Consider the following 27,686-nt stretch of genomic DNA (forward strand, 5'->3'; position numbering starts at 1 on the left):
TCTCCTATTGGCTGTTTCATCACAAACCTTTATTGAAACTTGGAAACGTACATGCAAGTTTACAAAGTCACGTAAGGAGTTTGATGAATGACACAATAGTCAATCTTCATTCGAAAGTTTGAAAAGATCTTTCAATATTCAATAACCGTTGTCCACATTTGAGTCACGGGTCTTTGAAGTACGAAGCCTCTTAATGTTTCAAGTTTAAAATTAAAACATATGACAGCAAAACTATTAATGTTTTATTTTGTTTTTCCACCATCTACCCGTGAACAGGATAGGCAGAATATAAATCTGCCAAGCCGCGCATTTCTCAATTTCGAGAACAGACATTGCTCTCTACTGGACAGAACAGGTAGGTCAAAACAGAACTTTTTCAGGAATAAGACTTCAATAATCATGACAACATAAATCACCAAGTTGCTGTTTTCCCCTTTGTTTAATTGAAAAGCAAGACAAACACCTTTCATAAGGATGATTATTGGAAAAGATACACGACGGTACACAATGAGACAAAGAAAGGAGGTTTTATGAGGCTAATATTAATCATATATTTAACGACTATAATCAATGTTTACAAGTTTCTCTTACAGAAAACAACAAGAAATTCAGCAGAGATGCCAACCAATAGAAATTCACTTGCAGAACAATTTGGCCAAATTTGTCTGAATTTCCAAATTACATTGTTTGTTGTTGCCAAGAACAGAACAAACAGTTATTCCTGTCAGTATATCATGGAATAGGATACAAATAATTCAGCGTTCAGTTCATCCATCCATTTTCTGAGCTGCTTATCCTCACGGGGGTCCCGGGATTGCTGGAGCCTATCCCAGCTGTCATCGGGCAGGAGGCGGGGTACACCCTGAACTGGTTGCCAGCCAATCACATGGCACATAGAGACAAACAGCCGCACTCCAAATCATACCGAGGGGCAATTTAGCGTCTCCATTTAATGCATGTTTTTGGGATAAGGGAGGAAACCGGAGTGTATGGAGAAAACCCACGCAGGCATGGGGATAACATGCAAACTCCACACTGGCAGGGCCAGGATTCGAACCCTGATGCTCAGAACTGTGAAACCCACACTGCACAACTGATCCACCGTGCTGCCCGTTCAGTACAGTGTTTATTTAGCAAAGCAAATTTATTTGTATAGTGCATTTCATACATAAGGTACCTCAATGTGCTTTACATGATTAAAGGCATTTGAAAACAAAGAGATAAAAATTTAAAACAGTATAAAAACAATAAAAATGACAAACACTATTTTAAAAAATGACAATTAAAACCGCATACAGTGCAGGTAATATGGCCAAAAAGTGGATATATTCTAAAAAGCATGAGATACAAAGAGTTTTCAACCTGTATTTAAAAACATTCACACTTGGGGCTGACGTCACCTCTGTTGGCAACTTATTCCATTTGTGTGCAGCATAATACCTAAATCCTGCTTCACCATGTTTGCTTTGGATTCTGCGCTCCAGTATTTGACCCGAGTCAGTCAATCTCAGAGCTCTACTGGGTTTGCATTCCGTAAGCATTTCTTTCATGTATTCAGGACCTGAATCCTTTAGTGTTTTATAGACCAGTAGCAGAACTTTGAAATCTATTCTAAAGATGACTGGAAGCCAGTGCAAGGACTCTAGGATTGGAGTTATATGCCCTGACCGCTTTGTTTTGGTCAGAACAGGAGGTGCAGCATTTTGAATGAGCTGCAGCTGTTTAATACTCGTTTTTTGGGAGTCTAGTCAGAAGACCATTACAGTAGTCAAGTCTGCTTGAGATAAAAGCATGGATGAGCTTTTTCTGGTCTGCTTGACACATGCCAGAGTTCACTCTAGATATGTTCTGCAGATGGTAGAAGGGAGTTTTTGAGATTGAGTTGATATGATTGTTGAAAGTCAGATCAGAATCAATCACAACACCAAGGTTTCGGACTTGGTCTTTGGTTTTTAAAGATAGAGAGTCCAGGTGTTTACTAACAGCAATTCTCTTTTCTTTATTGCCAAAAACAATCGTCCCAGTTTTGTTGTGATTTAGTTGAAGAAAATTTTGGCTCATCCAGTTATTTATCTGATTTAGACAGTGGCATAATACCTCAATTGAACTGTAGTCATCTGGAGACACTGCTAAATATAACTGTGTGTCATCTGCATAGCGATGGTAGTCAAAATTAAAGTTTTGAAGAATTGGACCCAAGGATAGCATATACAGGCTGAACAGGAGAGGTCCAAGAACTGACCCTTGAGGGAACCCATAAGTCATTGCCATTCCTGAGACCGAGCACCTCCAATGGTCACAAAGTCGCTCCTTTCCTCCAGGTAGGACCTAAACCATTTAAGGACCGTTCCATTTAGTCCTACCCACGTTTCCAACCTGTTTAGCAGTATATTGTGCTCTACCGTATCAAAAGCCGTGCTGAGATCCAACAAGACCAAAATTGACACCTTTCCTGAGTCAGTATTCAACTTTCTATCATTTAGCACTTTGATTAGAGCAGATTCTGTAATGTGATGATTTCGGAAACCTGATTGAAATTTGTCAAGAAGTCCATTTAAATTCAAGAAATTGCTGAGTTGATTTAAAATGACTTTCGGAGATTTGAGATGGGTCTATAGCTTGCTAACATGGAATCGTTCAGTGCTCTGTTTTTTTTTTTTTTTTTTTTAGAAGAGGCTTAACAGCAGCTACTTTAAGAGCTTTGGGAAACTCGCCAGACTTAAGTGAGCAATTGATTATTTGGTGCAAAACAGGTAGCACTGACTTCACAATAGTTTTGAAAAAGTCATATATTATGGAGTCGAGACAGCTCGTTGATGGTTTCAACTGCTGAACAGTTTTCTCTACCGTTTTTTGGTCAATTGTATCAAATTCTGACAGGTTAATAGAGTTTTCTCTGGGTGGCTTCAGATGTGAGATCATTCTATCTTTTTACAGATTTGTGCTGACATTTGACCTGATGGTTTGTATTTATACACTAAAATAACAGGCAAACTCATGTGGTAGTGGGGGTTGTAAGCTTGTCAACCACAGCAACGAGAGCACGAGTATTGTTGAGGTTCTTACTGATGATTTCAGAAAAGTGTTGCTGTCTTGGTTTAAGTAACTCTTGGTTAAAATTACAAAGACACTGTCTGTGGAGGTCATAGTCAATTTGGAGTTTAGTTTTTCTCCACTTGCATTCTGCTTTCCTACACTCCGATTTAGATTTCTTGACCATCAGTGTGCTCCTCCACCGGGTTCTTGGTCTCCTCAGGATGGTCTTAGTTTTAACAGGAGTGACAACATTCATAGCATTTGTGATTTTCAAGTTGAAATTGTCCAAAAGTTCATCAACTGTCTCAGCATTCACAGTCTGTGACACAGCCAGTCTCCGTAAACTTAGTGGCAGTACTCTCATTTATGTATCTTTTCCTAATAGAGATAGAGGTTGTCTGAACTTTTGAAGAATCTGTAATTAAAAAAAATACACAAAAATGGTCAGAAATAGCCATATCCTTAATATCAATTGATAGGATTTTAACATCCTTAGATATGAGCAGGTCTAAGATGTGACCTTGAGTGTGAGTTGGACAGTTAACATGTTGAGAGAGGTCAAATGTGTCTAGTATTGCAGAAAGTTCTTTGGATGTTTTTTCCATGTTATTGTCAACAGGAATGTTTAAGTCCCCTGTTATGATAAAATAGTTGTACTCAGTACAAATAACTGACATCAGTTCTGAAAAATCCTCCATAAATTTTCCATTGTATCTTGGAGGTCTATAAATGATTAAAATGATAACCTTTGGTTCACCCGTAACTAAAAAACACATATATTCAAAAGAGTTGAAATCACCCCATATAATTTCTTTACATTAAAATGATTTAAAAATAACAGCAATACCACCACCTTTTTTCCCTGTACGACACTTGTTCAAATAGTTAAAATCTGCTGGTGTTGCCTCATTTAAATAAATGGTAATAATAATGATGATAATAATAATCAATAACAACTAATAATGATGTCATTGATCAACATTGATTTGTTACCTAGTGACCTGATATTAAAAAGAACTAGTTTTGCAGAGATGGCTGGAGAGAATGGTTTGATAGACTCACATTTTATCCTCACTAAGTTGGAAGTTGTACTTTTTTGGTGCCATATCTTTTTGACCAACTTTCTGTCCATTGTAATTACAGGGATGAAAAAAGCCTGATCACCATAGAGTTATTCTGGGAAAGACCCAGTAAATATCAGTCATGTTTACAGATAGTCTTCATGGGTGGAAGAGGGGCCTTTCGCTTCTTAGTGGACGGTGGTTTCAGGCAAGGGGGGGTGGGGGGAAGATCTTGGCGTGGTATGGGCTGGACTCCATCGTTGACAATAGTCTTCATCCTATCCATCAGACCCAACATTGCATTCAGGCTGGAAGAGGGGAAGCCAACATCTACTGCGGATTGTATCGTTGTTGTAGACATATAGGGGAGGTTCTGAGGGGTTAGGTTAGGGTTAAGGGCTAACCCTAACCCTTTTTGTAAACATTTTCTTTACAGGCCAGTGAATGACGTACACAGTAGAAAATGTTGGCAGCTAATAACTTAACGCCTTGTCCATTTATACAGAAACCATCTGCTTTGTAAAGATTTTTACGCTCCCAAAAAAGGCAGAAATTATCAATTAAACAAAATTGTCAATGAAACTCAGGGATAGTGCAGTGCACACCTTGCCTAACCACCTATTCAATTGATGGAGCCTCGAGAATTGTTTATCTCCATATCGTACATGTGGGAGATGTCCGCTTATAAAAACCTCAGAATCTTTCCCTTGGACTTTTGTTACGAGATCTATGAAATCTTGCTTCAGTACCTCTGATTGCTGCTTGAGAACATCCAGGGCCCCTATGTGTAGAGTGACAGATTTCAGAGTTGGGTGCTGATCAGTGATCTCCAGGATTTTTTGAGAGTAAAGGAATATAAGAGTTTGAGCTTAAAGTAGTTCATTAGATGTTGCTACATCCTGTGTATGAAAGTGTGAGACTGTCAAGTGCTGAGCGTGTGACTGGTGGAACGAAACAGGGTATGTGGTGCAAGAATGGAATGTTTTAGAACAGACGGTGCTAACTGCAAGGAGGATGCGGAGACGACAGGACTCAGAGGCAGTTGGTGGAAAAACTACTGTCAGGAAACCACCACCAGGAGGAGCCAGCACGCGAGTCTGCAGGGGAGGAGTCGGGCCAACATCTGGCGGACCAAAGGAGACCAATGAGAGAGCGCCAAGGATACCTGAAGGAGACACAGAACCAATAGTGAATCAGTAGATTGTACTTTAAAATTGTTCTGGGAAACTTGGATGTAGAGTACGTCTGCTGGTGGCAACAGAGACGTACAGGGTTGTAATGAGAAGGATCCGAGACCCAGGTGTGTGTTGAAGGAATAAATCCACTCGTGTGTGAAAATTCAGGCTTCCTGATACCTTTCTATTGTAGAACGAGCGCGCATATTGTTGGATGAGTGGCAGTTGGGTAAATTCACAAATTGGAGTCAGATTACTAATTTAAGTTCATGATGATTTAGAAATATAAAATTCCAACAAGAGATATCAGAGTGTCATTAGTAAAACACAGTACTTTGGTGTTCTTCTCACTGCAAAAGCGTTTCACATCCTTGATGGCTCCATCACCAACTATTAATGTTTGGGCTCCCAATTTTTTCTTGGATGATTTAATTTCATACCTTTCAGTGGTGGTGGAGGATGAGCATTCTTGGCCTAGGGCTTCTAAGAGTGCCTTAAATCTTTTTGTAAGTTTGACGTCAATATTTTGCACTGAATCACATTCTTTTTACTTGCTCTTCGCTGTAATGACCGTCCACTCACTTGGTGTTGAGGCCGCCCGTAACGCAGGCCAGCCAGATTCTTCGGTATTCTTCGGTAATCTCCTGGTACTGTTGTATCTTCCTTTTTAAATGTCCCATATGTTTGGGCTTTGCTCCCAGTAAATTCCAGGGAGAACTGCTGGGGTGTCCGTTATCCTTTTCACAGTTCATATCAGTCCTCGTTGTTGAGCTTTGTGGCTGTCTGTTAGCACACCTCTGCTCACCATTTTGAGACATCTGTACAGTGGTTTCATTCCGGGACCGTACATTTACATCTACATAAACTTCAAGACGGCAGATTTTCGATTCCAGAATTGACACCCTCTGCAGTAGTCCATGATAGTCCTCAGTAGAGAAGGGAGGCATCTTAACGGCCGGTCTTGTTGGTAACACTAGGCTTGTGCTAATTAGCAGGCCACGATCACATAAGGATGAAAAAACTGATTATCCACAAACACGAAAAAAACAGTCCCACAAATTTAAAAGTATGCAGGAGTCGCTGCTTCTAAAAACCATATTTTAAAAGGAAAATGAGCTTATCAGCAAAAAAAAAAAAAAAAAATGCCAACAGAGGCAAAGCAAGCAGAGCAAGAGCCAAATCAAATCCATTGATGAATTTTTTTTATCACAAACACATTGACATACTGTCCAGTTATGCTGGATGCTGGTTTCCAACTCCCCAATTTCTTGAAGATTTGGTGTTACGGCCTTAATGAGTCAGCATTTAGTGATTTCCATTATACAGACATTCTACACATTGCCATACTGTCCAGTCATGCTGGATGCTGGCTTACAACTCCCCAATTTCTTGAACATTTGGTCTTATGGCCTAAATGATTCAGCATTTAGTGATTTCCATTATACAGACATTCCACAACATTTGGCAGGCCTGATTTCAACTGCACTCTCCAGTATTCAGGTATTTATTTTACAGTCATACTGGATGAATTTTTAACAAAAAAGGTTTAGAATTGATTTTCAGCCACTGAATCGTTATGTTGTAATTGTTTTGTTGTAAATGAACCACTATCAGGGTTCGTACGGGTCAGGGAATTTCGGGATTATCATTGGACGAAACATTGCATTTTTCAGATCTTGGAAAGACCGATAAATAAAAAATATTTGGCTTGGGTCAGGGAATGCCATCGGATTTTGTTGTTGTAGCTCTAAATATTGTTTATCATGTGTTTTCATTATAACAATAAATCTGTCAAGTGTAGACCGATAACTCTTGCGCATTTCCGGTTTCTCAAAATTTCTTGAGGTGACATTATTTAGTTCAGTTCATCCAAGCGTGGAGGTAGTGTGCACCTGAGCTCGGTGAAACAAACAAAGCTTGCAGTTACTTATGCCGGGAAAGGCCCGATTTAACGACACAGGGTTAGAAAATGAGTTGTATCGGAGGTGTCTGGGACCTTGCGACATTCCTACAGTGAAATGTACTCCGGTAAACTCATTAACATACCTAACATGGGAGAAGGTGCGTTGCAAAGTCATAAGAAGTCGGCCAAACACATCACAGCAAGCAATGTCAAGGAAACTAAAGGATAAGACTTTGAATCTGACAATTTCCAACTTCTCCCGTAGGAGAGCTGACTCTGATGAAAATGAATTTGCTATGGTGCTACTGCATCCCTTCCCAGTCGGCTGAAAACTTAAAGGGCCACTGTAATGAAATGCATGATTTTTAGTATGTTATTAATGAAAAAATGGCAGCCGACATCGACCCATGCGTTTTTTTCACCACAAAATATGATTTTGACGTATACAGCTTTTCTTAACTCCTGCCATGAAAATCCTCTGGAGGGATTTGTTTTTGAGAAGAAGCAGGAAGTGACGTACATGGCAGGACCGCCCTCAAGTGGACTCATTTGTTTCTATTAGTTTTACCTCTGGGAAGGTAGCTTGTTCTTCCTTCGTGTTAGCCAAAATGCTGGCTGTTCCATTGCTGGACATTGCTTGAACACTCGGGAGGATGGATTTACCCTTCATAAGTTTCCAAGAGACCCGGTTCATCATGAAAAATGGATTTCACGGGTGCAGAGTATGAGAGCTTTGTGGGTTCCAAATGACAGGTAGGTGTGTATACAGCTACTAAAAAAAATAATAGTTTGGGACTGACCACGTATCCAGTCTCTCAATGTAACAAAAGATCCGCGTACGTATGACAGGGGTGCTAAATGTGTCACTGTGCGCGTCGGACGGCTTCCGCGTCGGGCTCACCCGTGACGGCTGCCGTGTCGGCTTGCCCGTGAAAGCTGCCACATCATGCCTCGTGACTGAGCATGGCTTTGGCCAGGCTGGCTCATACATACTCTCTGGGAGTCTATCGCCGCCGCGGCAGTATGTATGAGCCAGCCTGGCCGAAGCCGTGCTCATCCGCTAGGCATGATGTGGCAGCCTTCGCCGGCTTCGGTGCCGCGTCCGCCGATCACCGCTTCGGCTGGGGTGGCTCATCTTCGGCGCCGATGTGGCTTATCACAGTGCCGAGCGGGCAGCTTTACGGTGTTGTCATCGCACGCGGAAGAGTGCACCATTGCCGGTAGGGTTGTTCATAGCCGCCGCCGTTGTCCACGATGAACAACACCGCCGATGGCAGCAGCGATAAACAATTGTTTATGGTGCACTCAGCCATAAGCGACGACAACGCCGCAAAGCGGCCCAGCTAGGCGCCCTGATGAACCACCCCAGCTCGGCGCTGCGATGAGCCACCTAGGTGCCACCGCAGGCGAAGCGGTGATCGGCTCGTCGCACCCGAGCCGCGGCGTTGTGATTGCTCGGGGCTGAGTACGCTACATATACAATGTATATAATCTAAATATGGGACTTGGCTTGGGCGCTAGCAACCAACTAATGATAGCTAGCAAGGCCTGTGTGTTGGACCACGAAGGAGAGGACAAGGGCGCTAGCGTAGAGCTAACGCGGCTAGCGAGGCTGTGTTTGGACTTCAAGGAAGAAAAAGGGACAAGGACAATGAGGACGCCGGACAGAGGAAAAACCACCTTCACCTTTCTTCACTCCTGCCTTGGGAAGCACCGCAGTGACGTTTGGGTTTGAATTTTGTTTGGTTGCCGGCTATATTCATATTTGTCTGGGCCCTCAGCATGTGTGTATTGGGTACCTGTTAAATTGACTTTGTTTATTTGACTGTTGTGTATACATGTTTGATTTTTCCATCTTTTATTTTGTTATTAAATGTTCACACTTTTTGTTACATAACCAGGTTTATTATTTGACTATCAGCAAGACAGTTAAAATAGTGGTGAGTTTATTTGGTAGCTTGATTATTTAAGTTAGAATAATGTTAACTCATAAGGGGAAATATTATTTCAGAGACTTTTGATAGAGAATTAAATGCACAAGTAAAGAGTAAAATTGTAATAAACATTTAGAGTAATTAACATTGAATTAATTTATTAGTTTCGGACTTTGGAGTAAGAAAAGAACTCAGGTGGCTACCTCGTCGAAGTATTTTATACTAGAGAAGCGCTACACGCAGATGCATTTCAAGTCAACTAACACTTTCAGACAAAAGATGGGTCACCCTGAAGACAAAATCCCAAGGAAGAAACTACTGCGTTTTTAATGCCGTGCTGTGGCATGTAGACTGCAAAAATTCATGGCAGTAACCCAAAAAATAGGAAAGTAGTTTCTTTGGGTCCAAAAGTAGTAGCTTATTTGCATGCCAAAGAACATTATTTTTAGGACAACGATATCCAAATTCTGTGGCCCAAAACCCCCTCCCACAACAGAGAAGTCAACTATAACATTGAGGTGAAAACATGTATGACAGCCCTCAACAAATGGGACCGAATACAGGAAACATTGTGCTTTGAATTCCGAACATTAAAAAAGCTTTTTAATGAGTGTCTCTATCCCCATCTCTTTGAAGCATGCGAGGACGACAACATCCTCCCTGCTGACCCTCTGAACCCTCCAGTTGAAAAGTGAGGTTTATTTTACCTCACAGTCTTTATGAGCAAGCTGACAAGGGGTCACCATTTTCATGAATTTTCTAAAAAAAAACATGAGCACTTCAAACGGTTTTAAAATCCATCCATCCATATATTTTCTGAGCTGCTTATCCTCACAAGGGTCAGGGACCGCAGGGGCCTATCCCAGCTGTCTTCAGGCAGGAGGTGTGATAGACACCGAACTGGTTGCCAGCTGATCGCGGAGCACATAGAAACAAACGACCATGAACAATCACAATCACACCTTAGGGCAATTTAGTGTCTCCAATTAATGCATGTCTTTGGGATGTGGGAGTAAACCGGAGTGCCAGGAGAAAACCCAGGCAGGCACGGGGAGAATCTGCAAACTCCACACAGACGGGGCTGGGTTTTGAACCCTGGTCCTCAGAGCTCTGACGTTAACACTCTAACCAGTCGCTTTACCGTGCACCCCCTCTAAAATTGGCCATATGTTAAAAAAAAAAAAAAAAAACGAAAAAAAAACCAATGTTTATTGCAGAAGTACAAACCCAATTCTAATGAAGTTAGGATATTATGTTTAACGTGAATAAAAACAGAATACAATGACAGTCACTCACATTTGAAGTGCGCCATCACGCTGCAAATCTGCACATTTGAGCACGACAAATCACGCGCGTTTTTGTAGAGTAGAAAAAAAATAGATATTGAAAGACGTCACTTATTTTGTGTAGTCTTGACATTAATTTACGTGTTTATTTCATAAACGTTTAAAAAACATGCCTCCTCCTAAACAATCAGCATTCACCTGGAAAGAGGAAATGCAAGTTAACCATACTGAGCATGTTCGGAAGTTACAGGGCCCTCGCCATATGCAAACACATGCTGAGTCTGGTGAGTAAAGTTTTAAAATGGCGAACAAAATTGGAAAACATGTAAATTGGCTGTTTATCCTAGCATACGATTCCACAAGAATTCGTTTTTGATTCCTAGCTTTAGTGTGATGAAAGTTTCGTCGGAACCTATACTGGAATTTGAGCTAATAATTGTTTACATCGGAGACAACTACATCCAGTTTCCGCGTCAAACCCACGCTTTCTCGCCATCGGTTCATGCTACCTATGGATGCTACGGAAAATTTATAAGCCTTTGAGATTATCTTCCAAAAAACAAAGAATGGCAGTGGTATAAGTGCGGCTTGTCAGCTGCCAACTTTGACGGATGCCCATTACACGGGAAAGACACCCAACACAACTTTGCTGTCGGAAAATCCACCCTCCGTGCAGGGCAGAGGCAAAAGATTCACCAGGATTGGTTTTCTAAATTCAAGTGGCTCAAATTCAGGGACTCAATTTTTTTCTGCCAATGGTGTATTGACAGTGGAAGAAAAAAATCTTCTGAAATGCTGAAAATCATTGGTGGCACCGAAGTTGGATGACTTCGTGAAGCATCAGCAGACTGCAAAGGAGTAGTTGACGTAGAACATGGCTTCAGCAGGCATAACATTGTAAAGATGTCCTTAAAGGTCAAGTGTCATCTCTGTAAGCATTCTAAAATGGATATTGTAATGGGGCAGGGGCTAATATTTTGGATCTATATACAGTATTTTATATATATATGTTTGAGTATCTAACGATAATAAGTATGAGATTGTGATTTACTTTGACTTGATCTAAGTTCTAACGTTAGATTAGTCTGTCCATATATCTAAATGTGAATGGTCATTTTCCCCGTGGTACGCGTTATCGTGAAATTGATAACTTTTCCCCTCTACATGCTTTAGGAAGATATATATCATCTACTGCTAGCTTTCATTAATGGATTGAAAATAGATACCTCAGTAAATTACGGTAGATTATAATGTAACAAAACATCTGCGTACGTATGACAGGCATGCTACATGTGTCGATGTGCGCGTCGGACGGCAACACATCTCAAATCACACAACTGAGTGAAGTTACTGAGGCAATATTACCCTATTGTTTCGAGCCATATTCAGATGACATGCGATCACGGCCAAACCGCCTCCGTGTCCGATCCACTTCCGCGGCGAAGATGAGCCATCGCGGCCCGGCGCAACGACAAGCCACCCCGGCAGACAAAGCCGGCGGCTGGCTGCGACGAGCCACGCAGACCAACAAGGCCCATGGCCAGGGTGGCTCGTCCAGCCGGCCGGGTTGGCTCATTTTCGGTGCTGAGGTGGCTTATCATGACGCCGAGCCGGGCGGCTTTTCAGCATTGTTCATAGCAACCGCCGTCCGCGATGAACAACACCGCTGAGCCGGGGTGCTTTACGGTGTTGTCGCCGCACGCGGCTGAGTGCAGCATTGTCGGCAGCGTTGTCGGCCGCTACCGTTCGCAAGGCCGACGCCGTTCGCGAGGCCGACGCGCAGCCTTCGCCGAAACTGTGCCCGCCGGACGCGGCGCCTCGGCCGGGGTGGCTCATCACAAAGCCGAGCCAGGCTGCTTTACGGCATTGTCGTTGCACGTGGCTGAGTGCGCCATTGTCAGCATTGTTCATAGCCGCTGGGGGGGGGGGGGGGGGGGGGGCTGTTTATACTGTTCGTGAAGCGTGTAGCTTGGTTACAGGCTGGTCATAAATGATTCAGTTGTGCTTGTCCAACCACTGAAATATTAAAATGATTTCACACCTAAACGACTGAAAAGTTCTGATAAACACTGCTCAAATGCTCTCATAAGCACTACTCAAACCTCTTCATAAATATTATTCAAATCCTTTCATAAGGATGAGTTTCTCATAAACACTACTCAAACCCTCTCACAAACACTCGTCAAATCCTCATAAAAATGAAATACTCAACACCATACTAAATCAGTACAGAAAAGTCTTGTTGTAATAATAAAGAGAAATACAGTCAAGTATATGACATACATTATAAATATTTATGGATGCATAATTTTAATGATGACCTGACACCAAACCAAAATCCAAAAGTCACCATCACTGGAAACTACATAAACAATGAAGAAGCTGGAAATATGTTTTAATGATTTTGATTGAAAACCATCCTCTGATCCTACTTTCTGGAAGAGAATCCTTTACTCCCTACCCACCTAACTTTGGGGCAAGGGTAAGGAAGGTAGGCTTCATCGATTTCTGCCATTTTTTGTTGGTGTTGTCCTAGAAACAATGTAGCTCTTTATTATTATCTTGTGTGACACTTAAATTTTTTTACAGTAATGTTCAAAATAATAACAGTCCAATGTGAATAACCAGATAAATCCACATTTTCAATATATACTTATTTGCAACGTCAAAAAAGTTACCAGTAGGTGCAGTCCATTCTCAGAAAAACAACAAGATCCAGCATTCATGATATACACACTCTTAAGGTGTGTTTAAAAAAAAACGTCTTCCATTGACTTTACAAACTCAAAATTATATAAATATTATAATAAATATTTTGTACAAACTTTTTTTGTTTCGAGGATTTAAGTCACTGGATTCAGGGCCAAAAGTAGTCAGTCAACATTTGAGAAAATCACAAATCCACTCACAAAGTGAAGTGCTCTGGACTGTAGATCAATATAAGTAGTAGAATGCAAAGGGTTTGGAAATGTGCTAGATAGCGACACGTGATCTAAGTTTTACACTCCCATGCAGAAAATCTATTTCTAGAAAAATTGAACAAATTCATGACACCAAAAAGCAGTCAAAATTGGATGCATTGCAAAAGACTCAACAAGTGACTCTTACTGAAGTACTTTGGAAGTTTGTTTGTAATATAAGTTGGGTCGGTGTCACTGTACACAGCATCTACAGTCTTTTGCCCTGGCTGTACAGAAGACAATCACAGACACTGCAGAATATTTTCTCTCTGCAGCTGATGAATGTGGAATTCTACAAAAAGTAACCAACATTGGAACAAATAGCTGCAGCAAGACAACTCTGATTTCAACAGGCCTTTTATTGTTCACATCCTGCAAAGAGCCACCTATCACTCTTAGGCTTGATAATACTGTGTTTAATGATGCATTTGCAAATTGTCCAAGACAATGAGTCACTTTAAACAAGGCCCTGGTAATACAGAAAAACTATACAAAAATCAATTCAATGTTTCGAATGACCATTTACATTTCTTGTTTTACCAGAAAAAGAAAGAGAAAGTACTTAAGCTACAATTCTGAAAAATGTCCTAAAATTGCACATTAACTTGGAAAAATATATCCTGAAATGGCCAACTGAATTTTAACCAATGAATATGAATGTATGCTGTAAACGACATACTGTACATGTCATTTCTGTCACATACGTATCCAGATTAAGTTTCCCCAAAGTCCACACAATGTTGCAGAGGTGTGTTAACCAGGATAACATCCAGAGCCTTTCGGAACTCCAGGCGAATCACATCCACCCCCGGGGCCCTGCCACCAAGGAGCTTTTTAACCACCTCGGTGACCTTAATTTCAGAGATAGAAGAGCCTGCTTCAGAGCACGCAGACTCAGTTTCCTCATGGGAAGGCGTGTTGATGGTATTGAGGAGGTCTTCGAAGTATTCCCCCCACCGACTCACAACATCCTGAGTTGAGGTCAGCAGTGCCCTATCCCCACTATACACAATGTTGACAGTAAACTGCTCCCCTCTCCTGAGACGCCGGACGGTAGAGCAGAATCTCCTCAAAGTTGAAGTTATTTTCCATGGCCTCACCAAACTCCTCCCACACTCGGGTTTTTGCCTCAATGACCACTGAAGCTGCATTCCTCATGTCCAGCTGGTACCTATCAGTTGCCTTGGGAGTCCCACAGGCCAGACCCGTCCCCCTACTTGAAGACAGAGGGAGGCTACCCTCTCATCAACGGGGCTAAACATCAACAAGGCTAAACCCCAACGTACAGGTCCCCGAGCCGGCGATAAGTATACCCACACCTGCTCGGCACCTCTCACTGTGGGCAACTCCAGAGTGGAACAGAGTCCAACCCCTCTCAAAAGGACTGGTACCAGAGCCCAAGCGGTGCGTCGGGGTGAGTCCAACGATATCTATTCAGAACTTCTCAACTTCACGCACCAACTCGGGCTCCTTCCCTGCCAAAGAGTTGACATTCCATGTCCCTTGAGTTAGTTTCTGTAGCCAGGGATCAGATTGCCAAGGTCCTCGCCACTGCCTAACTGACATCGCACCTTACCCCTATGGCCCCACTCACATGTGGTGAGCCAATGGGAAGGGGGACCCATATTACCCTTTCATGCTGTGCCCGGCCAAGCCCCATGGGTGCAGGCCTGGCTAACAGGCGCTCGCCTTTGAACCCCACCCCCAGGCCTGGCTCCAGAGAGGGGCCCGGGTGACCCATGTCCAAGTATTCGTCATAGGGCTTTTTTGGGGTCGTACTTTGTTTGATCCTTAACCTAGGACCTTTTTGCCATGGGTGACCCTACCAGGGGCATGAAGCCCCTGACAACTTAGATCCTAGGATCATCGGGACACACAAACCCCTCCAACATGATAAAGTGAAGGCTTGACGAGGGGAAAACTGCACAGGCTATGGACAGAAGAAATTAACAATGGAAAAGGTGGAGAAGCTGACATGGAAAAGATGTAGCAGCTAAAATCAGATATACACAATGGAAGATGATGAGCTGAGAACCTCAGCTGTTCAAATTATTGATCTTCCATCTTCAATACATCAGAGGTCACTTTTGGTCCTTTGACAGGGGGTAAATTTTAGATGTTCTTGATGATACACTCAAAACATGGGCCAAACCTTGCAATCGAAGATGAACAACTAAACATCCCCACTCACACCTCAACTCCGACTGATGCTGAGACAGCTTTTAGTGGACCACCAAGTCCGGCTTTTGAACTTTTGCATGGGAATCTGAAACTTCACCAAGTTAATCTCTTAGATAGACTGTTCAATTCATAGATGAAGCAGTGATGACAAAGTCTGTGAAATACTGCATAGCTTTATTGATGAAGTGGGTGCAGATGCTGACAGTGTCTCGAGAGATGTATACGCTGCCTTCTGGACAGAATTCCTAGACTGTACAGCAGAAGGTGCAGCTGCGCCTTTACTCTCCCCAAAATGGCAAGAGGAAGAATGGAAATTGGCTGGCAAGATATTAGCCAAGGGACTGAACGACCATGGATATTTTCCATTTTGCACAAGCCTTTACAGCAGTCATCATATTTGATAAACACTGTTTCATTTGATTTACTGTTTGACTCCCTGATGTATCTTAGTCAATTTAAGCATCATCTTTTGTTTTGCTTTGCAAGAAGCTGTTAATGATGAGGAAGAGTTTCTTGATCTTATGGATCGCATCAGAGTAAGAACGTTTCTAACAGAAGATAACTTGAGAGCTGTACTTATCCAGGTTGCTCACAAGCAAACCATCCAGCATCCAAAATATGCATTGGATAATATTGAAGAGGTTGCAGGACTAGTACTCAGGAAGATTTTCCCCAATGTAGAGTTTATTAAGAAGCTGTATGAGGACATTAAACCAACAACACCAAAGGTGATTAAGATGATGACAGCTTTAACAGCTAGTTCAGCAGAGAACCAAAGTTTGCAGTTTTTTACATCAGTACATAAGGGGATTGGATGAAATACGTCTTCGGAAGCTGATGAGATTTCTGATTGGGTCAGATGTTATCTGTGTTCAAGTCACTTTTACATCTTTGGAAGGGTTAGCATGGCAGACAATTGCCCATACTTGTCACCCAACTGTGGAGCTGCCATCAATTTAAAGGAGGTTTCCTGAGCTTCGAGCTGAAATGGAGCCTATATTGTTCAGCAACACTTATACAATGGACATAGCATAAGACTTTTCTCTTCCCCATTCAGCCAGTGATAGTTGTTTAGACTGTGAATGTGGGCCATAGCAGATTTTCTTAGTGTAGGTACTGTATAAGTAGTGCAAGAAAAAAATCACACAAGCATAGGTTGATTGTGAACATTTTTGTCTACCCTATCAACAGTTACATATTAACTTTTGTTATTAGTCTAGGATGGGAATGTTTGTATATTAGAAACACCATTGTGTTTTTACTGTTAGATTATAATGGGATTAAATTTCTACCTCATGTTAAATGTTAATATGACAGTGTTTGTGAGTCTGGTACAAGGTGGTATGGGAGGGTTAGGTTTTTTGTTTGGCAAACAGATTGTGTGTCAACTGTTTAGTCGTGTGGCTCAAGACTGTGAGACACAATGTTTCCAGCTGCAAACCTCAAATTTGACATGGTCCTTTTTGTATGCTTGCATTGTGTAATGTTACAGGTATCTAATATGTACAAACTCCAGTAAAGAACTTGCCATATTAAAAGATTCATAAGTGTGCTTCATTTGCTGAAAGTTTGATGACAACTACGTTTTAACATTAATGTAGAGTGACATAGCATTCAAATACTTGCAGTGCAAATACAGTAGTTGACCTGATATATTTGGTAGAGAAATTACATAAGAAAATACTAATATTCACCAAATTTTGCTATGTCTATAATTGTTTTGCTGCAAATTACACAGACAGCCAATTAACAGGAGAACTCCGCCCACTCAAAATTAGGAAGGTATCAAAAACTATGTATCAAAACTGAAAAAGGTTTCACTGCTCAGTACCAGCAGATGGTGTAAGAGCTACATTTGATATAAAGTGTACACAGTATTATGATAATAACCATTACACAACCCCAGACACAATGTATTAGAAAGTTTTGACTATAAATAATAAACAATGCACCCAAGATGTTATATGTTTTTTGATGGACACATTGGAAGTTTACTTTTACGGAACAGAACAGATACACGAGGCACAACGTGTAGATTCCAGATGAAAAAGTTGTCCAGATGGTCGTGGCTCAAGAACCTCTGCATTTTCTCAATGAAACAGTTCCCGGTGCCAAGGTCCGAACGAATTCCTTGACGACACCTCATCAATAAAGTATCCAGCAATTATCTTGGGATTACTGCTTGTCTTGTAAGCATATAGCCATATCACCATGTGTGAAAACCCATCTATTGCACCATGGATGCAGAGCCCATATGGTTTAAGTTTGTCACAAGAGTCTATATGCCACAAAAAGTTCGGGCAAGGGATTCTGGTACATACCCCGCACGAAGCCGATTACAGTGCCTCAGTTGCACATCATGCGGTTCCAGTATTTTCACCAGTCTTCTAATCGTCTCTTGAGTCACCACGTAGCCAGCCTGTATGCATTTTAAATGGATCATCTTGTATCCATGGAGCATGCCATATCTGTCCAACTGATTCTGGACAGATCTGCATTGAGCAGATCTGAATTGGCTTTCCTCCTGAACAAATGCAAAGTCCACAGGTGCCTGCGTAAAGTCAACAAGCTAATAACGATACCATCTATGTGACTCAAAGACAGGAGTATCTCCCATATAAAAATAAAATGTGATCAAAGTAAATACAATGGGGCGGCACGGTGGGGCAGCTGTAAAGTGTTGGCCTCACAGTTCTGAGGTCCAGGGTTCGATCCCGGCCCTGCCTATGTGGAGTTTGCATGTTTTTCCAGTGCCTGCGTGGTTTTTCTCTGGGACTAATTGGACACTCTAAATTGCCCCTCGCTGTGATTGTGAATGGAGTCGTTTGTCTCTATGTGCCCTGCGATTGGACTGGCATCCATTTCAGGGTGTACCCCGCCTCCTGCCCGTTGACAGCAGGGATAGGCTCCAGCACTTTCGTGACCCTCATGAGGATTAGCGGCTAAGAAAATGAATGAAAGAATAAATAAGATGGTCATGTTCCTTATTACGGAGTCCAGCAAGAGTCACTTGTTGTTCATAGGTTCTTGCCTGAGTTCAATGTGTCCCGATAACTCAGAAAAAATATTGTAGCCCAAAAAATGGGGGAAAATGAGTCTGAAAAATAGGGAAAATAGCTTGAACAACAGAAAAAAAATGTTCAAAAAACAAAGCTCTCAAAAAAATTACTCAGAAAAGCAGGATTTTTTGAGAGTGTGAGAGCAATATGTTTCCGTATTCTGAGTCCTTGCCTTTATTACATTGTTGAAATCAAAATCAGTGTGAATTGTTCATGCCTAATGTGCAGATTTATTATAGAAGTTTCCCAGCATCACCTCTAAGTGGCACCAAAGTACCTAAAGGTGCAGAAACGTATGTCCGCCAGCCATGAAATTGGCGTGAGGCACAACAACATTTTCACTGTCATTTTGCTCTTGATACGAGTACATCAGAACTTTTGTGTTAAAAAGAACGCATGCCACCCGTTGGTGCCTTTGCACCTTTTGTACATGAGTCACGAAGACAGGTGAGATTTTTAGAATCACTGGCATTCCCACAGCATCTGCTATTTGAAAAAATGTCTCAATTCTGGGTGCCACGTTGGAGCAGCTGTAAAGCGTTGGCCTCACAATTCTGAGGTCCCAGGTTCAATTCCAGACTCGCCTGTGTGGAGTTTGCATGTTCTCCTCGTCCCTGGGTGGGTTTTCTCTGGGCACTCTGGTTTCCTCCCACATTCCAAAACCGTGCAACATTAATTGGACACTCTAAATTGTCCCTAGGTGTGATTGTGAGTGCGGCTGTTTGTCTTTATCTACCCTGCATTTGGCTGGCAACCAGTTCAGGGTGTAGCCAGCCTCCTGTCCATTGACAGAAGGGATAGGCTCCACCACTCCTGTGACAGTGTGAGGATAAGCAGCTAAGAAAATGGATAGATGGATGTCTCAATTCTAGACGATTGTACTTTACAATGGTTTTTGTTTCATTCACTGTCAGGCTTCTAGCATAACTCTGTGATGTGTCAAATTTTCCCTTTTTTGTCTTGTGTGGGTGAACTTTAAAGTGGGGGAAACTATGAAAAAAATAAGAATTTGAGAAGGGTGCCAATACGTTTTTACAAGAATGTACAGTATAAGATTGTGACATTTTAGTATGTTTTTTCATGTTAATGTTGTAATATGAATGTGCCTTTACTTAAAATTTGGGGAGACTGATTGAGAACATCTCTATTCTGATGGACACTTGCGAAGACATAGGAGTAGAAAAAGGTTCATAACTGAATGTGTTGGCTCTACTTCAGATCCAATGTGCTATCATGATGATATGCTTCACTAGTGTTGCCACAACAGAAGCACAAGCGCAGCACTAAGCAGCTATGTGACCTACAGTATATCAGATAGCTGGCATGCATGCCAGATTCCTTCTCCCCCAAGACAGCTAGTCAACTGTTTAAAGTGGTTAAAAAAAGCCAAATGGCAAACTCTGCTCTCCCCGCACAGCATTATGGAATGCTATGTAGAGTATGATCATCTGCATGAGCACATACACAAACTATGCAGACTTAAAGTGGTTGCTGACTGTAAACCATCTGTTTCAGTCTAAAACTGGGGCGTCAAAGTCATTTTAGTTTGCGGCCCATATTCAACCTAGTTTGACGTCAATTGAGCCAGACCAGTATATTCAGGCCTAATAAGCTGTAAGAAAATCACAAATAAATTTTTGTTCCCCTATTTTTGGAGTGTAAATAAAAGTACATTTGGTACAAATATCCATATCGCAAAGGCTTCATCAGCCAAGATGGTAATTGCATATGTTTGGAGACGAATATTCCTCATGGAAAAATTACTGCTGATTTTATTCATTTTAAAATAGAAAAATTGTCAATGGTCATTGATTTTGCAATAGCTCAGAATGGCTTGCTTTTCTGCTGTAGAATGTGCTCCAGTCTTTATGTCTACTTAACAGCAAATACAGTTTTTACAGGTGAAACCCACAGCCAAAAACCAGTGCTATCTAATGTGGAAGCAATCAATCAAAAAGTCAACACCTTTGCACTGAGAAATATCCATGAGTCACATGTTCCAATACCTTTGTTCACTTGAACAGTTGGTGGGTTCCAACAAAAAAGGTGCTCTGTCCTGAGTTGTTCAACACATCTAATGTAAATACCATGAAATAAAAGCTGAAATTCTGAACTTTTGTCCCATATTCATCTTTTGGTCTGAAATACAAATATCTTCAAAATATAGCACAGCGATTGAGCTTGCCATTCAAATACTTCTGGAGAGGACTGTGTATGTATTTATATTAATCCATTGTACGTGATGCCTATCCCCACAAGGGTTGTGGGAGTCCTGTAACCTATCTCAACTAACTTTGAGCAGGACGTGGGGTACACTTTGAACTAGTTGCCAGCCAATTATGGGGCACATTCTGTAGAGACAATCCACAGTCACACTTACACTACAGCGTTGAATGTTTGGACTATGACAGGAAAAGCCCAAGAGTTGGTTGACATGATGATGAGGAGAAAGGATGATACATTGTGCATCCAAGAGAGGAGGTGGACAACAAGTAAGGCTACAAGTTTCGAAGGAGGGTTTTAAATTATTTTACCATGGAGTAGATCGTAAGAGAAATGTACAAAGGGTTATTTTAAAGCAAGCGCTGGCTAAGAAAGTTGTGGAGGTGAAAAGAATATTGTCACGACCCATCGGTGCGGGGGAGGAGCCAAATGCAGGACTCCGGAGCCGCAGAGGCATTTTGGGCCAAAGTGTTTATTCGTTCCTAGGTCGGGGATCAGGCAGACAGTAAACGGGAGCAGCAATAACCAGGATGTCAGGCGTAGAAGGCAGGTCAGCGGGCAAGCAGGGATCGGTACACGGGAGATCAGGAACAGGAAAGGGAGAGTGCGGGAACGAGACATTAAGCAACGATCTGGCAAATGCCAGTGACAAAACTCCAACTAAAATACATAATCTAATCACAGTGCCAATGCTAAACAGCTGAGAGCGGTGACAGGTGTCACCGGCTAGGGCAGCGGCCATGCCCCTCCTGGTCGTGGTCCAGCCTGGCTCATGACAATGTCAGATTGAGTGATGGGGCTGAAAGTTAAAATTGAGGGTGTTATGTATCTATAATGTGATTTGAGGCTTTGCTACACAGGTGGTGTGACTTAGAGTTCTATCCATCCATCCATCCATCCATCCATCCATCCATCCATCCATCCATCCATCCATCCATCCATCCATCCATTTTCTTTGCCACTTATCCTCAGAAGGGTGAGCAGAGTGCCACAGCCAATCCCAGCTGTCATCAGGCAGGAGGGAGGGTACACCCTGGACTGGTTGCCAGCCAATCACAGAGCACAAAGAGACGGACAACAGTCGCACTCACAATCACAACTCGGGGCAATAGAGTGTCCAATCTATGCATATTTTTGGGGATATGGGAGGAGACCGGAGTGCCTGGAGAAAACCCACGCAGGTACAGGAAAAACATGCAAGCTCCACAAAGCTGGGGTCGGGATCGAACCCTGGTCCTCAGAACTGTGAGGCCAACGCTTTACAGCTACCCCACCATCCTGCCTGATAGATGGTAATAAATAAAGTAAAAATGAAACAATGACTGAAGGAATAATTGACACAAAACACGCACTTTAAGCACGATTTACATGCTCCTATTGTTCCTCACTGCCTCATGAGCACCCTCATTTGGTAGTTTACATACACTCTTAAACACATGCGAGCATGGACGGCATCAGTGTAAACCGTGTGTTCAGGTGTGCGTACTTCGTTGGGCGAGTCACAGAACAACATAGATTTTGTTTTTGGAACTCACCGTGTACATAAGGAGTGCCACACTATAATGTGCCTTGTCTATTTAGGAGAAAATTTAAGACTTCTTGGTATACCTTGTCCTTGTGAAAATAATTGTACATTATGAAAAGAAAATTGAGAGCAAAATCCATAAATATGCAGGGCCGCGCAAGGTGAACCCTGAATGGACAAGGCCAATTCAGTATATATGTATACAGTATATGTTTGTAAATACGTTATAGATCACGAGAGTATATATGTATTTGTATGTATATACTGTATTATATGAACAGTGAAGAAAATAAGTATTTGAACACCCTGCTGTATTTCAAGTTCTCTCACTTAGAAATCATGGATGGTTCTGAAATTTTCATCGTAGGTGAATGTCCACTGTGAGACAGATAATCTAAAAAGAAAAATCCAGAAATCACAATGTAAATTTTTTTAGCGGTTTATTTGTGTGATACAGCTGCAGAATAAGTATTTGAACACCTGTCTATCAGCTACAATTCTGACCTTCAAAGACCTGTCAGTCTGCCTTTAAAAGTCCACCTCCACTCCGTGTATTATCCTGAATCAGATGCACCTGTGTGAGGTCGTTAGCTGCATAAAGATACCAGTCCACCCCATACAATCAGCAAGACTCAAACTTGTAACATGGCCAAGACCAAAGAGCTGTCCAAAGACACCAGAGACAAAATTGTACAATGCCACACGGCGAGAAAGGGCTACGGAGAAATTGCCAAGCAGCTTGGTGAAAAAAGGTCCACTGTTGGAGCAATCATTACAAAATGGAAGAAGCTAAACATGACGGTCAATCTCAATCGGAGTTTAGCCCCATGCAAGATATCACCTCGTGGGGTCTCAATGATCCTTAGAAAGGTGAGGAATCAGCCTGTCATGATCCTGCCGCTCCAGCCCGGGCTGTGCGGTCACGCTAATTGGGAGGTAAACACCTGCGCCTCATGCAGGCTGATTGACCCCGGTGTATATAGGTCCAGGGGGGACGCCTGGTCCGGCGGCAGTTCGTTGAGGTTCATGCTCCGTTTGAGCACCCCTGTATCTCCGATCGTATTCCTGTGTGTACCGACCTCCGCCTGTTCTCCGACTGACCCCGTAAGCCTGACTCCTTTGACACTTCTGTCTTCCTTGATCGATCTCCCGTGTACCGACTCCTGCCTGCCCGCTGACCCGCACTCTACGCCCGACATCCCAACTACCGCTGTTGCACCTGACTGCCTGCCCAATCCCCAACCATTGAATAATAAACGTTTTTTGCGAACTACTTTCCATCTCCCGACTCCTGCATTTGGGTCCTACCTCTGTCTCGATGGGTCGTGACACAGCCCAGGACTACATGACAGGACTTGGTCAAGGAAATGGAAAGAGCTGGGACCACCATTTCCATGGTGACTATTGGTAATACACATACACATAAACATACACATACACGTCATGGTTTGAAATCATATATGGCACAGAAGGTTCCCCTGCTTAAATCAGCACATGTCAAGGCTCATCTTGAGTTTGCCAATGACCATTTGGATGATACAGAGGAGTCATGGGAGAAAGTTTTGTGGTCAGATGAGACCAAAATGGAACTTTTTGGTCATAATTCCACTAACCGTGTGTGGAGGAAGACGAATGTTGATTTCCAACCCAAGAACACCATCCCTACTGTGAAACATGGGGGTGGTAGCATAATGCTTTGGGGGTGTTTTTCTGCACAAAGGACAGGACGACTGCACTGTATTAAGGAAAGGATCACTGTGGCTATGTATTGTGAGATTTGGGGAACAACCTCTTTTCCTCAGTCAGAGCATTCAAGATGGGTCGTGGCTGGGTCTTTCAACATGATAATGACCCAAAGCACACAGCCAGGAAAACCAAGGAGTGGCTCCGTAAGAAGCCTATCAAGGTTCTGGCGTGGCCTAGCCAGTCTCCAGACCTAAACCCAATAGAAAATCTTTGGAGGGAGCTGAAACTCTGTGTTTCTCAGCGACATCCCAGAAACCTGTCTGATCTAGAGAAGATCTGTGTGGTGGAGTGGGCCAAAATCCCTCCTGCAGTGTGTGCAAACCTGGTGAAGAACTACAGAAAACGTTTGACCTCTGTAATTGCAAACAAAGGCTACTGAACTAAATATTACCATTGGTTTTCTCAGGTGTTCAAATACTTATTTGCAGCTGTATCACACAAATAAATCGTGAAAAAAAAATTATACATTGTGATTTCGGGATTTTTGTTTTTAGATTATCTCTCTCACAGTGGACATGCACCTACGATGAAAATTTCAGACCCCTCCATGATTTCTAAGCGGGAGAATTGCAATATAGCAGGGTGTTCAAATACTCATTTTCTTCACTGTCTATATGTCAAGAGAGCGAAACATAAAAAAGGCTGGGATCACTTATCTATGCCATTCTTAAAAAAATAAAATAAAATAAAATGAAAAAACTTTTTTCCACATCTCTATTGAACTCAAAATTGTACCACTTGGACTTTAGGGGTTCCATTGTAACTGGTCATGAGTATTTGTTATGGGTGGCACGGTGACGCAGCTGGAAAGCCTTGGCCTCACAGTTTTGAGGACCTGGGTTTAATCCCGGTCTCACCTGTGTGGAGTTTGCATGGTCTCGCCGTGCCTGTGTGGGCTTTCTCCGGACATTACAGTTTCCTCCCACATCCAATAACCATGCAACATTAATTGAAGACTCTAAATTGTCCCTATGTGTGTTTGTGAGTGCGACTGTTGTCTGTCTTCATGTGCTCTATCAGTTCATGGTGTCCCCTGCCTCCTGCTCGATGACAGCTGGGATTGGCTCCAGCACTCCCGCAATTCTCGTCATGATAAGCGGCTAAGAAAATGGATGGATGAATGGATGTTTGTTCGGCCTCAAATTGTATACAGTACATATGGTATGTAAATAAGTGGTTGAGAATTATAAATTAATTCATTAATAACTTATCAATGTTTAGGCAGTGTGATTTGACGAATGTCGGCTGGTTCGACCATCTGCGTCACAGTTCTGAAGACTGGGGTTCAAATCCCGGCCTCGCCTGTGTGAGAGTTTGCATCTTCTCTTTGTGCCTGCGTGGATTTTCTCCGTGCATTCCTTCCATTTCTATTTCTTCCTCCCACATCCCAAAAACATGCATACTAGGTTAATTGAACACCCTAAAATTCCCATAGACTTGAGAATGTGAGTGCAAATGGTTTGTTTGTATGTGCCCTGCGATTGGCTGGGAAGCAATTCAGGCTGTACCCCACCTCCTGCTTGAAGATAGCTGGGATAAGGTGCAGCACTCCCCCGAACCTTGTGACGAGAAGTGGCTCAGATAATGGATGGATGGATATGACGTATGGCTAGAAACGTACAATCACATTCAAGAGTACACTATCAATGTGGGAACCCTCCTGTGACTGAATCTCAGTGTGCAGGAATGCTTGCTGACTCTGGATCAGCCTTATCCGGGCCTGCATAATCTTTCTGGCATGTTTGGGTTCCCAGTAAAAAATGCACATCTCCCAACATACCAATACTTTGAGGGAGCATGCGCATTTCAAGATGAGGCAAGGCTGGCAGCGCTAGTTATTAATCGGATACATTAAAGAACACTCAAAAACTGCAAGCCTTCTGGGGGCTCTGGTTCCTCGCCAGGTCCTCGTAGCCAAAGGAAGTGTGAGCAAGGGAGTTCCGGCATGTAACCCAAATGCGTAGTTCTCGCATTCAAGTTGCCACTTGCTACAAGCTCTCACACTTGTGACGCATAACCTTGGATCGTGTGTTGATCCTCGTTCCAATCCCACTTAAAGGGATAACAACAAATGGCACCTGACACCTTGGTACTCAATGTTCACAGGATAAACATTTCTTCTTTAATAATTACAAACAAAAACAACAACAAAAAAGAAAAATGTAATAGCTGTAGGGTGGCTTTTTTCTGATTCTATTTTGGTGGTGGCAATAAAAACAAACAAACAAAAAACAACATAGAACCAGATTGGACATTTGGCATAGGAATGCAAATATGATGAAATTGCAATTAACTTAATATAATGAGGTGGCAATACCCATGTAGCTTCATTAGCAGATTATTTGGATGAGTAGTTTTATTTTATTTTCGTTGTATTATACAATGGTTTGATTTTATTTTTCACCCAAACATTTATCTATTCTATTAATCTATTCATCTTATTAGTGTCACCAGTGAGCGAGAGCCTTTCCCTGCTGAGTGAAGATGCAGGGAACATCATGCATGGACCGGATGCACATATCTATCGCTGGCATTGGGCAGAATCGGCATTTCTCTAAATCTCACTTTTCAGGACCCCAAAAGAAAACACTGCAGGTTTGTTGAACCAGTAACATCCATCCATCCATTGTCTTCACCACTTATTCTTTTCTAGGTCACAGGTGCTGGAGCTTATTCCAGCTTGCGGGCAAGAGGCAGACGACACCCTGATCTGGTCATCAAACCAGACACAGGGCACACACACTGAGTAGGAACAGAATCCCCACTGCCTATATTTAAGTCAGGCAAATGTTTACCACAACACCATTTCTATAAAAATATTACATATGGGAATAATTGTATAATTGTATAGTGAATAATTGGAAACCAACTTACCAATGAAAAATCTAGTCCTTTATTTGCCTCACATGCATGTTTTGGGAAGGCAACAGGATTACCTAGAGAAAACTTACATAAACACGGAGAGAACATGTAAAATACTCACAGGAAGGCCAGAGTATAGGTTTGAACCCTCAACCTCAGAACCACGAGGCAGAATTACATATAAAATTCCAATATGTGAATATTATCGCAGTAAACAAGTTTGACATGTCACCAATGTCATTTTACAATAATTTATTTTCACATTTCACATACTTAGATATAGGCATAGATAAAGGCGGGACGGTGGAGCAGCTGAAAAGTGTTGGCCTCACAGTTCTGAGGTCCAGGGTTCGATCCTGGCCCCGCCTGTGTGGACTTTGCATGTTTTCCCCGTGCCTGCGTGGGTTTCCTCCGGGCATTCCGGTTTCCTCCCACGTCCCAAAAACATGCAACATTAATTGTACACCCTAAATTGCGCCGGTGTGATTGTGAGTGCGGCTGTTTGTCTCGATGTGCCCTGCAATTGGCAGGCAACCAGTTTAGGGTGTACCGTGCTTCCTGCCCGTTAACAGCTGGGATAGGCTCCAGCATTCCCGTGACCCTTGTGAGGATAAGCGGCTAAGAAAATGGATGGATGGAGACTTAGATCTACAGTATTATACAGTGGTTCATATCACTTTATACATGCAGTATGTTTTTTTTTTAATCGTGTGTTTTTGTTAGCCATGACTCTTG

The 27,686-nt window shown here is 42.3% G+C and overlaps 1 long non-coding RNA gene across 1 annotated transcript; it reads left to right on the plus strand.

The window, feature by feature from the left end:
* The first annotated feature begins 46 nt into the window (after window positions 1–46).
* Window positions 47–26,683, plus strand: LOC133506330 (uncharacterized). Its single transcript, XR_009796482.1, has 3 exons — window positions 47–178; window positions 277–355; window positions 26,535–26,683. It is a non-coding gene; the product is annotated as an uncharacterized LOC133506330 (long non-coding RNA).
* The last annotated feature ends 1,003 nt before the right edge of the window (window positions 26,684–27,686 follow it).

Source organism: Syngnathoides biaculeatus, chromosome 9 (assembly GCF_019802595.1).
Source record: "Syngnathoides biaculeatus isolate LvHL_M chromosome 9, ASM1980259v1, whole genome shotgun sequence".
NCBI lineage: Eukaryota > Metazoa > Chordata > Actinopteri > Syngnathiformes > Syngnathidae > Syngnathoides > Syngnathoides biaculeatus.